The sequence below is a fragment of the Podarcis liolepis genome (assembly GCF_965112155.1).
Source record: "Podarcis liolepis genome assembly, chromosome: 3".
Taxonomy (NCBI): domain Eukaryota; kingdom Metazoa; phylum Chordata; class Lepidosauria; order Squamata; family Lacertidae; genus Podarcis; species Podarcis liolepis.
The window spans coordinates 20,890,224-20,903,756 of record NC_139557.1 but is presented as its reverse complement, the minus strand read 5'-3'; the positions used below and the strand labels follow the sequence as shown (position 1 = coordinate 20,903,756).

Here is a 13,533-nt window from a genome sequence, read left to right as displayed (position 1 = left end):
CCAACACTTCACTGACTCCAATGTCAAAGGTCACTTGTCTGTGGCATGATGGGTAGTAGAAGCCCATTTTCATGCTGCAAAGACAACAGCATTTCACCCTCTCTGCTCACTGCAGTGGCGTAGCGTGGGTTGTCAGCACCCGGGGCAAGGCAAGTAATTTGCGCTCCCTAACCCGTGGATTTGTGCCCCCTAACCAGTGGATTTGCGCCCCCTAACCCTAACCCCCAGATGTTGCGCCTGGTGTGGCCGGCCCCCCCTGCACCCCCCACGCTACGCCACTGGCTCACTGTGTGTGCTATATCCCAGGAAAGAGTGAAGCAGGATTAACAAATTTCTACAGATCTAGATCACTGTATTATTTTTAAAAATTTGGTCAGTTTGCTTGCTGGCCTGCGAACCTGAGCTGACTAAAACAGCCCGTATTGTTTTCCAAGCGCTCACCTTTCAGAATCACCACATCCATCACAAAAGGAAAAAAAAAAACCTATGAGAGGAAAACTATCGTAGACTTGTTGCCCGAGCTCAGAGACAAAACCTCCAGTGTTCGAATGCTCTTGGTCGCTGCTAGCCTTTGGCACGAAGGAGCACATGAAAGGAAACACAAAGTGGATTAAGTATGATGGCAAATAATCTCCAGTGCTCAGTTAGGAAACTTGCTTGTCATTATCCTCTGATTTCGGTTCCAAACCTTGAAACATTTATAAGCTGCCTTCTCCTACTACGCTTTGCCACAATTGTGCGCAAAATGTAAAAGGATCTTGGACCGACTAACGTAAAAGGGGAAACCCTGAACACCAAAAGATAGATATCTCCCCGAGTCATACATGTGGTCTGCCAGTGATTCCTCATCGCCAAACTGAGTTGTTCCTCACTCCCTTCACAAGCCTTTTCCCTGTTACTGTGGTGTGCCTTACCCAGGTTGGAGAAGTTTTATGTGTCCATAAGATGACAACAGCCAAGGGCTCTTGTCATGTATCTTGGCGTTTTTGTTCTTTGGTCTCGTGATTCAAGAGAAATCTTTAGCCAGTGACTTCATAGAAGGGAGATATTTCTGTCTTCATAGATTTGTTTCAGCATTCAGGGAGAAAAAGGGACTGTGCTGCTGCTTCAAGACTGCCTGCCAACCAGCTGCCCCACTCCTTCTCTCTGCCCTAGTTTGTTTTTCTTTTCCCTGTTGGGAAAGCTACCTTCACTGCATAATGGTCACTAGCACAATTTCCACTTTGTGTTCATGCTTAAACTATGTAGGCAGTATATGCACAGTAGGGGAGGTAGGCTGTTTGGTTTTATCCAGTGTACCATTTTGCGCACTTTTCATCTCCCCCAACTGCAACGAAACATGTCTCTCCCATATCGGTCTCTACAGCCACAGAAGGTGCTGCAACCATCCAGTAGCTTGACGTCACCCCCAACGGCACAGAAGGTTGTGGGATCTTCTGGAGCAGTCTGTTTTGGGGTGGGGCAGGCAACAAGGGATGAGACAAAGGGGAATGCCACCCATGAAGTCTTGGCTGCAACCCTGGGCTCATCTGGGAGGAATTGTAGAGTTGAAAGGGATGCCAAGGGTCATCTAGTCCAACCCCCTGCAATGCAGGAATCTCAGCTAAAGCAGAATATAAATTTAGTAACTAAATAAATAAACCCTAAATAAATAAACAAATGGCTCGGGACCGCAATACCTCAAAGAACGCCTCTTTCCATATGAACCTGCCCAGACCCTGAGATCATCTTCTGAGGCCCTTCTTTGTGTGCCCCCTCCTCGAGAGGTCCGGAGGGTGGCAACATGAGAACGGGGCCTTCTCTGCAGTGGCTCCCAGTCTGTGGGATGCTCTCCCCAGGGAAGTTCGCCTGGCACCTTCATTATACACCTTTATGCGCCAGGCAAAAATGTGCCTTTTTAACCAGGCCTTTGGTTGATCTGATTGACATCCTATGCCCATTTAAAACCTCTCTCTCTCTCTCTCTCTCTCTCTCTCTCTCTTTTGGAGAGAGGGTGTTATTGGGTTGTTGTTTTTATTTTGATTATATATATATATATATTGTGGTTTTATACAGTGGTGCCCCGCAAGACGAATGCCTCGCAAGACGGAAAACTCGCTAGACGAAAGAGTTTTCCGTTTTGGAGGTGCTTCGCAAAACGAATCTCCTATGGGCTTGCTTCGCAAGACGAAAATTGTCTTGCGAGTTCCTGCGGTCCCCCCCTCCCCCCTTTTTCTAAGCCGCTAAGATGCTTATCAGCTGATCCGATAAGCCGATAAGCCGCTAAAAGCCGCTAAAAGCCGCTAAAAGCCGCTAATAGCGCTAATCCGCTAATCCGTCAATGGGCTTGCTTCGCAAGACGAAAAAACCGCTAGACGAAGAGAATCACAGAACGGATTCTTTTCATCTTGCGAGGCACCACTGTATTCTGATTTTTGTTCTGTGAACCGCCCAGATGTAGGGTGGGAGATAAATAAAATTTAATTAAATAAATAAATAAATAAATAAATAAATATTAAGCAAAAGTTTTAAAAAATCCTGTTTGAAGGGCATGTTGACAAGTAATATTTGGATGAAATGCAGATGCATAATAAAGGCACGATCTAGTTGTATTTAAGCGCTTGTGAATCCCGCAGATACAAGTGGGAGAGAGCTAGGCATATGCTTTAACACTCCCAATGAAAATAGTGTGGGACAAATGCTTCAACTGTCTAAGGCAAAGTTTGTTTTTTATCTTTACAAGCCTGGCACATACATTTTTAATCTCCTGGAAATAAACAATTACAACAATGTACTGTTCTTTTTTTTTTTAATGTACACCAATGTTACTTAAAAACAACCCTTCGATATTTTCCCGCCTTAAAGTAGATCTTTTCTCTTACCCGAGCAAGTTTGCCAAGAACTGGCGCCTAAGATCTGGAAATACTTCGCGATCTTCTCACGAACGCTCTTTAGAAAACTACAGTGCTCGTCATTCAAATGCTTTCACGTTTAAACAGAGCTGAAATGGGGGAACTCAAAGCAAAACGCAAAGGAAGCTGAAACATAAGCTTATTTATTCTGTTGTCCAGTATGTCGGGGAAAGAGCGAGCGATAGGAACACTAATCTCATTGTTGATTTACATCAGAGTCCTTTAACTTCTTAGTCTGGATAATTTTCTGTACCTGTTGGACTGAGTTTGTAAATGTAGATTGAAGGAATAATTTATCTAATTATCTTGACAAGCAGATCAATCAAGATAATTCATTTAAAATGTCCATTAAAAAAAATCAGCATCCTAGAAGCAGTGCCTTTTCATTTCATTTCATTTTCTTCAAACAAGTAGCCATTAGTGGCCGAGGAAACAGGAGATTGATGCCAACTCCCCCCCCCCTTTTGCCCACCCCCTCAAGTCTCTCTTCTAGAAAACAGATGTAATGTTAGTGCTGTTACTTTCGCAATTGCAATAGTTGGAGTGGAGAAGTTCTCCCCCACCCAGCCTCTAGGATTTTAAGAAAAAGGACCATTGAATACTGATGGCACATATGGAAAAACCTATAGAGGTTGCAGTGCATATTTTCCATAACAGGGGTGCCAACTTGAATAAAATATGGGGGGCGGGACAGGTAAGCTGATCACATGACACAGCACATGCACATCATTTGAATGGCAATGCCCATCAACTTTGGGCCCCCCCCTGCCTCCTCAAATATTTTATGGGGGGGCACAAAGGGATCTCAGCCCTTGGGAATTGGATCCTATGTTCCACAATGAGTGAACAAACCTTCGTCCTGCAAATGTAAAGGTAAAGGGACCCCTGGCCATTAGGTCTAGTCGCGGCTGACTCTGGGGTTGCGGCGCTCATCTCGCTTTATTGGCCGAGGGAGCCGGCGTACAGCTTCCGGGCCATGTGGCCAGCATGACTAAGCCGCTTCTGGTGAACCAGAGCAGCACACAGAAACGCCGTTTACCTTCCCGCTGGAGCAGTACCTATTTATCTACTTTCACTCTGACATGCTTTCGAACTGCTGGGTTGGCAGGAGCAGGGACCGAGCAACGGGAGCTCACCCCGTCGTGGGTATTCGAACCGCCGACCTTCTGATTGGCAAGTCCTAGGCTCTGTGGTTTAACCCACAGCACCACCCACATCCCTATGAAGATAAATGACTGATGTATTAATCTGAAATGGTGAAATGGTCATTGTACTGCCCCCCATGCTACTGGTGGGCAGTCCACCTTTTTTTTTTTAAAAAAGGGAGAGAATATTCATTCCTCCCCATTTTGAAAGGAACAACAACCCAAACACAGTGTTTAATGTAGCAATGGGGTTTGATGTAGCAAGTGCTTACCCGTCCCTTTAAAGAAAAGCAATGGAAGTCATCATTCCTCTGATTTCAGTGGAATGCGATCCTGTGGATAAACACGTTGAGTATCAGGAATGTGGCCAAGGACAATAATACGCATTGTTTAATCCAAATATATTTGAGCGTAGTGCCCTTTTCAGGCTGCCATCAGAAAGCAAAGGACAAATCAAATGGGTAATAATGATTGCGTGCGAATGCCTAGTACATACTGAAAGACTTATAAAGTTTCACTTCGGCTAAAAATGTTGATACACTGCTGGTCTAATGAAATGAAAAAAACACCATCATTGCCCAGTTCACCATAAAGGAAATCAAGGATACAAGTGGCTGTGTAAACTAACCCCTGTTGTCTGTCAAAGGAGCTGTCCAAAAACCTTCTTTAAAAAAACACAAAAAACCATAATGAAATTTGATTGTGGTAACAACTGAAACTAAACCTCTTAATGGAAGTCCTCGCTCATTTATTTTTTATTTTTTAAATTTGGTAATGTTAGTCAGTTGCATTCCTACAGGGCAATAAGTCCTGAATGGAAATGGATGCCATGGACCTCTAAAAACCAGCCCATGTCTGTAAACTTTATTTGAGAGAATTGGCACCTTCAGTGGGACAAAGAAAGGCTGCAGTTAGTGTGCTTGTGAGGTGTTCTATGTTGTATACTGGTGGTTTGTTTGTGGTATACTTGGCTCCCTATTGCTTCAAAAATGTACACGAAAGAAGCAGAGAACAGAAACCAAAGGGATCAGTGTTGTACAATTTGCTCCACACCTCAGTCTCCTGCGACATAATTCGTACAAAGTGTTCAGCAGCAAATATTAGTGAAGAAAGCAAAGGAGCCAGAACCTTTGAAATTAGAAGTAATTAAGGATAAAATCAGAAAAGAAGCGAATATGAATATAGAAATGTTTTATAATTTCCCTTTGGCTAGCATCCATATGCACAAGTTCAAACACGATTATGCTTTTGCATATTTCACGGTGATGTTAATAGACTCCTACCCAATCATTTAGTAAGATGCAAAGATAAATATTTTCCAAGAAAGTGGCGTATTGGAATGAAAACGAATGTCAAAGTTTTGGTTTTTTGCAGAGTTTCTATGCAGTATGGATTCAGCCCTGGAAACAATGAGGAACAGGAAATCTGTCAAGTGTTCATTGGTGTTCCTAGACGGATGTGAAGGAAAGTCTGAGGAAACCTTAGGTCATGGACATTTATTCTTACTTTTGATCATGAGTGGCTTTTTCAAGCTATAGCCTTAAGTAATCAGGCCCAGTTTTGGGAATCAGCATCAGTGGGCAAATGTCAAGGCCTGCACAGCAGCAGAAACCATTGCCAACCGCTGGAGCCATCTGCTTTTAACTCTCCTTTCTGCCTTGGCCTGTTCAGTTGTCTCGTCTATGCGAGGGAACAGTGACAGGAGTTAGGAAAATGAGAAGCAGCCTCCATTTGTCTTGCTATTTCTCTCTGGGCTGTTTTATGGATTGGGCCCAAGGGGAGAAAACCCAATGGCCAGTGCCAATTTGCCAAGTGGAAAAATTCCTGCCTGGGGCCTGTGTACGGTGCAAGCCTATAGGTGTTTAATCTGAAATTAAGTCCCACGCAAGTTGATATTTCTCAACCTTCGTCTGCAATTTCACAGAAATTTAGTCTAACTAAAAACTAGTAAGAAATTTAGTCTAACTAAAAACTAGTAAGATCAAACTAACTAAAAACTAGTAAGATCAAACCTATCCATTCTTAAGGAAATCAGCCCTGAGTGCTCACTGGAAGGACAGATGGTGAAGCTGAAGCTCCAATACTTTGGCCACCTCATGAGAAGAGAAGACTCCCTGGAAAAGACCCTGATGTTGGGAAAGATGGAGGGCACAAGGAGAAGGGGACGACAGAGGACGAGATGGTTGGACAGTGTTATCAAAGCTACAAACATGAGTCTGACCAAACTGCGGGAGTCAGTGGAAGACAGGAGTGCCTGGCGTGCTCTGGTCCATGGGGTCACGAAGAGTCGGACATGACTAAACGACTAAACAACAAGATGGAAAAACCAAGTCTTCAGTGATGCTTAGACACAGCTGCCCCCTGTATCATAAGCTGAGGAGGTTCATTATAACAAATGTCCCTTGAACAAAAGCCCTCAGCTTGGGGGGGGGGGAATACTGTATGGTAGTTACATGGGGGAGAGAGAGAGAGAGAGAGAGAGAGAGAGGTGGGGGTGGGTGGGTTATGAATGTTGTCCAGGACACACGTATGTCTGTTCCACGGGAATAGCACCAAGAATACCTTTTAAATTAAGCATGCCTCCCTTTAGGGGTTACGGCATCACTTGATCAAAGTCCACTGGAAACAGCTGCTACAAGACTGTTCTTCTCTGTAACTCTTCACTGGTGAAACTGAAGAAAGGAACGGGGATTTTGGAGGGAAACGGGGTCAAGTGTTGTGATGGGCTTTTGAAAGGGGGTGGAGAAGGCAACACTCTTGAACAACAATTGCTTTTTGGCTGGATCCAAATTCTGGCAACAGCACACCTGTTTTTCGACAAGCCCCGCTTCCCCATCCCACCCTACTCTCCAAACCCTTTTGTGCCCAGCAAATTGGCTCCGCTTGGGATTAAAAAAACAATTTTTTTTTAATGCAATACAGGCATCACAAAAATTTCAACATCTTATTTTGGCATCCGCAGGCAGATGCATTGTCATCAGCTGCAGTGTGCTGACAAACTCGATAGAGTTAAAGAATGCCTGGAACCTTCCCCACCCCCACCCCCTTCTTTTTCTGGTTGGGTTTCTTTTCTTAATGAAAGTCTGGGCAATCATCGTGTCTGCCTGGCATATCGCGGGGGACACTTTGCTTGTAATTATTTCTAAGTTAAACTGTCTATTTGACCCCAGACTACAAACGGCGAATTTGTATACATTTTATATGGTCTATTTCCATTAGAAGATGCCCACAAATTAGGTTCAGGCTGACTTGGCAGCATGCAAGGGTCTCCCACTGCCCCCACCCCTTCCCACGACATACGCTAGCGTTAAAGATTAACACAACTTGTGAGCGATGGGGAGATGCTAAGGAGGTTACTAGATCTTCCCTCAATGCCTCATTGTTAAATGAATAACAATAGGGTCAAAATGGGGCAGTTTAGCAGAGGGAAGTGGTGCTCGGTCCTTACCCACTTCTTCTCTTTGCCCAATCTTCTCCCGAAAACACATTTTCTTACAGAGGTCTAGATGCAGGCTTGCAAACGTCTGCTTGGAACCCTAACTTAGGGTTGCCATATTTGTGGGGGGCTGGACTATATTTTGAAAAAAATAATAATGAATGAATTCCTATGCCCCACAAATAACCCAGAGATGCATTTTAAATCAAAGGACACATTCTACTCATGTAAAAACACCAGGCAGGTCCCACAAATAACCCAGAGATGCATTTTAAATAAAAGGGCACATTCTACTCATGTAAAAACACGCTGATTCCCAGACCGTCCGTGGGCTGGATCGAGAAGGCGATTGGGCCAGATCCAGCCCCTGGGCCTTAGTTTGCCTACCCATGCTCTGAAGCAAGCCCAGTTGTAGAAAGAAAATTAAAGAATCTCCAGTCTGGTAGGGGTTAATCCCCCCTTCACAGCCAGCCCTCCCTCAGTCTTCTATTGCATTCTGTTCTTCTCTGTCCAGTTCTTAGCATGTTTGCTTTCTTTATGGCCTGTGTTTTTGAATGTGTAATAGGTTTTCCACCATCTGAAAGTTAATGCGGGCTAGAAGGCCACTTTTGAATGGAGGCAACCATTTATGCATTTTGAATTGCAAGTGTGGGACGTGCAAAATAAACATTGCAGGGGGGGGGGAGGGCCTGACTCTTTCCCCATCCTTCAAAAGTTAATTGGCTATTTACCCTTCTGTAGTGTTGCTGTCCTCAGTGTAAAATCTACCCACCCCTGCAGGAGGCTACTGAATTGAGGCCAAAGAGGGTTTGGTAATTTCGAGAGCGGAAATTGCGCCTGATAGAATTTTCAGCCCCAGGGGGAAAAAATTGCACTTAAGGACCCAAATGATGTGAGAAGAAAACAAGTCCTGTCCTTGAGAGCAGCGCTGGATTTGTTGCAGGGAAGGACCAAAGGTCAGGGTACAGCATGTGATTTGCTGCAAAAGGTCTTTGGTTCAACCCCTGGCAACTGCAGATAGGGCTGGGATAGACTTGCGTCTGAAACCCAGGAGAGCCACATCCAATCAATGCATTGAACTGGGTGAACTAACACTCTGACTTGGTATAAGGTAGTTTACCTATGTTCCTGAGTCTCTGTTTCTGCATGGATACCTCAGTTCAGGATTCTCTCCCCGGGTTTCCCTCACGGCAGCCATCTGCGGTCCTTCTGAACTGAATCACGCCTAGCACGATATTTCTGCGCTCTCCAAAGCAAGAGAGAACATGCAATAATTATTTTAAAATAAACATCAGAGGGGCACAGGCTTGTGTTCTTTGGCTTTGGGTGTATCTGGATGAAATCATTGTTCTGAGCAGGGCTGCCAGTATCTAGTTTCAAAAGCCTGAGGTTTGGAAAAGCTTCGCATCCATCGAGAAAGTGTGTCAGCACCAGGAAAACCACAGTTCTCAGCCAGCCAGCCAGCCATCAGTGGCAGTTGTCTCATGGGCAAATAAAAGTCCACGATTCACAGCTTTTGCTGGGGGCTTCTCTAAGTCGCATTTCAGAAGCCTGCCCTCCGACGTTCCTCAGAGGAAAATAGGGATATTTTTCATGCCCTGCCCACCTGACTGTTATGTACTGAGTTGAATAGGATCCAAAATGCAGCATTCTGATTGGTTCTAGAACAATAGGATCCAAAATGTAGCAGTCTGATTGGTCCTAGAGCAATGCAGCAGTATGATTGGTCTGCAGGAGCCACCCAATCCAACTCCAGGTGGAAGTGAATCCACAACCTGATTGGCCTACAGTAGAATCCCGGAATTAGCCAATCACGTGCAGCCCATTGTGTAAATAATGTATATAAAGCAGATATTGTGGGGGAACTTCCATTCCTCCTCACCACTATGAGCTGAATAAAGAGCATGAAATCCAGTCTCGACTCCAAATATATTTCACTGACCCTCCTCAAACCCCCTCATCTTTTTTTTGCCCCCCTTTCCTACCAGAAGAACGGCGAGTGCCCCCACTGCTCCACCAACATGCCTTCCATCATCTGGAGAAAACGCCTTAATCCCAAATTGAGTTTATTTTATTCTTTGGTAGATTAAAAGAAAAGAAAAATACATACCAATAAAGAAATTTTTAGAAAGGAGCAAGATTAGGGCAAGATTAGACACTGATGCACAAAGTATTTTTAAAAAATTAAATCAAAACTCCTTGTGCTCTGCTTCCTCTTTCTTCCCACCTAGGGTGACCCAGTCCTCTGCCTGCCCCTCAGAGATGGCAGGCAAAAGGTAAAGGTAAAGGACCACTGGACAGTTAAGTACAGTCAAAGGTGACTATGGGGTTGTGGTGCTCATCTCAGTTTTCAGGTCGAGGGAGCCGACGTTTGTCCACAGGGAGCTTTCCGGCTCATGTGGCCAGCATGACTAAACCACTTCTGGTGCAACCATGATGGAAACCAGAGTGCACAGAAACACTGTTTATCTTCCCGCCATAGCGGTACCTATTTATCTACTTGCACTGGTGTGCTTTCGAACTGCTAGGTTGGCGGGAGGTGGGACAGAGCAATGGGAGCTTACCTCTGTCATGTGGATTCGAACCGCCTACCTTCCGATCGGCAAGCCCAAGAGGCTCAGTGGTTTAGACCACAGCGCCACCCACATCCCCTCATAGATGGCATATCATGCAGGACTGGGCCTTGGCAATGGTAGCCTCTCCTCCTCCTCTCCCTCCATCCACTTAAACCTACTACATACGGTATATCTCCAGCTTACCTGTACTGTGAAGTGAATTTCTATTGCTTCTATATGGGACATAGTGTTGGCCACATAGCTGAAAAATGGTCAGAAAAGAACTTGGCTGGGTGTAAGTCTAGGAGTACTCTTGGCCAGGGGTTCCCAATCCCATCCCCCAGACAACTCAAAAATTGCTGTGGGTCTTGGCAGGCCACGTAACAATTTATTTTTCCTGCCTGTTGTAATGCTCTGTGTTAGATTTTTAAAATTGCATTTTAATTGCTTCTTTTTTTTAAGGGACACGGATGGCGCTGTGGGTTAAACCACAGAGCCTAGGACTTACTGATCAGAAGGTCGGTGGTTCGAATCCCCATGACGGGGTAAACTCCCGTTGCTCGGTCTCTGCTCCTGCCAACCTAGCAGTTTGAAAGCATGCCAGTGCAAGTAGATAAATAGGTACTGCTCCAGCGGGAAGGTAAACGGCGTTTCCGGGCACAGCTCTGGTTCGCCAGAAGTGGCTTAGTCATGCTGGCCACATGACCCGGAAGCTGGACACTGGCTTCCTTGGCCAATAAAGCGAGATGAGTGCCGCAACCCCAGAGTCGGCCACGACTGGACCTAATGATCAGGGGCCCCTTTAACTTTACCTTAATTGCTTCTTTTATTTCTTACAGGGGGTATTTTATTGCATTGCAATTTCTATAGAATTCAAATTGTAATCTAGTCAAATGCAATGCAAAAAAGTAAAGGAAGCAACAAATATACAGTTGAAAGCAATACAAATATCTAGTGCAAAGGATTTGGCATCTCCTATCTTCAATGACAAATTCAAGGAAATGCTGCAAAACACTTGAATGAAGCATGTGAACAACAGTTTGGGAGCCCCTGCCCCAGCCATTTTTCAGCCTCCATGAGGAAATGCACATTGGGACAAACTGAAACACTTGTTAGATTGGAGTGAGCATTTATGATTTATTGATTTTTTTTAAAATTGCAAGTTTATTAAAGAAAAAACACAACACCCAAAAGGGGAAAACAAGCAAACCAAACCAAACCAAACCAAACCAAACCAAAAAGTCATCAACTCTCATTCACAACACAATAAATATCAGCACATCCATCTTAACTGACACATACAATATACGCCCTCCAAATGTTCGAATAGATATGCTGGTGTATATAAGAAAGCACCTTCAAATCTAGCAAGGGCAATTAAGATCATGAATTTTTACCCTCCGAAGCTTAAAGTATATGTCTGGATAGCAACCACAAGGGTTCATAAAATCCTTCCCCCCCATTAGTCCACATATTACAAGAATGTAATTTAAAATGAATTTACATCCCTGAATATCAAGGATTTTTGCCAAGACAGGATTAATATGGGCAGCAACTTCAGACCAAAACTGAGATATTACTGGACAATCACTGGAGTTAGCTTTTATAAAACAATAGCAATTGATAGGTAACATAATGAGATGGACTCTGCTTCACATGGGTGCTGCTATAGTTCTGTCAACTGAAGTCACTCGCTTTACCCCCCCTAGAAAGAGCTAAGACCGCAGTGCTGTGTTTGCTATAACACCTGTGTTTTGTTTTACTGTAATCAGTAACTGGGTCAGACAATACAGTCGAAATCTGATTCCTAGGTCTCTTTTGATGTCAGGCCTTACTCAATAGAACTACTGTAAGCCTGTGTTTAAATGGTAGTTACTCCAGAGTTGAAACAGATTAAGAATTGCAAGCTAAAATGTTACTAGGCAGCCACTCCCTTGCCTTTTATTGGATCAGTTTCTGTCAAGTTGATACAGTGGTACCTCGGGTTAAGAACTTAATTCGTTCTGGAGGTCTGTTCTTAACCTGAAACTGTTCTTAACCTGAAGCACCACTTTAGCTAATGGGGCCTTCCGCTGCCGCTGCACGATTTCTGTTCTCATCCGGAAGCAAAGTTCTTAACCCGAGTGCTATTTCTGAGTTTGCGGAGTCTGTAACCTGAAGCGTCTGTAACCTGAGGTACCACTGTATAGAGTTCTTCTTTTGACCATTTCTGAAAGGAACTTGTTTGTTAATTTTTCCATTTCCCCCTAGCCCATGGAAGAAAAGAGGCACAATTCTAGAGCCCTTTCAATAGCAGAAGACTCCTCTACAGGGAAACCTTTGGCCAGCTCTCAAAAAGAGCCTAGGACTTCTCAGAGACTTGCAGGTATGTCTCCCCAAGCAAAACACGACAATCTGGAGAGCAATATTCTGACCAGATGTTTCTCCTGCAGTTTTTTCTCAGTGTTGTTCTGGTATGTGTAGAATTGAGCAACGTACTCACATCTGGTTGAAAAGAAGAGAAGGGTTTGTTTTCTCAGCCATGAAACGTTTGATGCACAGTAGCCTTTGAGGAGCGGCACCCCCTCCTCCCCTCAGAACCAAAGCAACTCAGTCAATCAAAGTACATCTGCTCAGTTTTAGCCATGTTTGTCAGCCAGTTGTTGGAGGAAACTGTTACTTGCCAATCTGTGGGAAATGAGTCATGAAAGAAGCTCAGATGCTGGGGACAGGTCCAATGCGAGCCTGAAACAATGTTCGCTATGTTTGGGAAGAGTTATTTTTGCGGAGGTTTTGGCCCATCTCTTGATTGCGCTCCCTTTTTCCCCGTTTTCCCCATGGTGTGTTTCAAACCCTGTGCCTTGATTTATATCTGTAAATAAATCCCCTTATTTATGACGATGTAATGTCTCTGGGGGCCACCAAGGCCCCAGCCACTTCATCGTGCTGAAAGAGACGTTACCTAAGATATCCATGATTCAGAATTGGAGCAGATGGAGGGAGCTGTTTTTCATTTAAAAAAAACCCCACTTAACTCTTGGGGAAGGTTGCCCAAAAAGGCAGGGAGGAGGGGGTGCCTGCAGAGGGGAGGGGGTGCTGGCCTTTGGGCTTGCCTATGAGTATTACATTCTGGGTATTTCAATGACCTGATCTATGTCTAAGAGAGGATGAAAACTTCACAAGGACAGATGTGTGTGAAATGAGTTTTTCTGAGTTCTCTATGCAAGTCCTGAGTATATTCATTATGCAGGTGCTCTTTTAACCAGTTCAGACACTGGAGCTCTTACACCAAGCAGTGATGATGTTCAGACTGAGATTGAACTGGGCACGACAACAGGGAGGAGGAAGAGGAGCCAAGCGAGGGAATAGCCGGGACTGGGACACACTGGGGATGGGGAAGGAGAAATTGGTGTAGAGTTTGGATTTGATATCCCTCTTTATCACTATGGGAAGGAGTCTCAAAGCTGCTAATATTCTCCTTTCCCTTCCTCCCCCACAACAAACACTCTGTGAGGTGAGTGGGGCTG

The 13,533-nt window shown here is 44.5% G+C and overlaps 1 long non-coding RNA gene across 1 annotated transcript; it reads right to left on the bottom strand.

The window, feature by feature from the left end:
• Positions 1-393: 393 nt before the first annotated feature.
• On the bottom strand, positions 394-8,629 carry LOC310703505. Its single transcript, XR_014524201.1, has 3 exons — positions 8,593-8,629; positions 4,309-4,369; positions 394-569 (listed from the first exon to the last, which is right to left on the bottom strand). It is a non-coding gene; the product is annotated as an uncharacterized lncRNA (long non-coding RNA).
• Between the last annotated feature and the right edge of the window lie 4,904 nt (positions 8,630-13,533).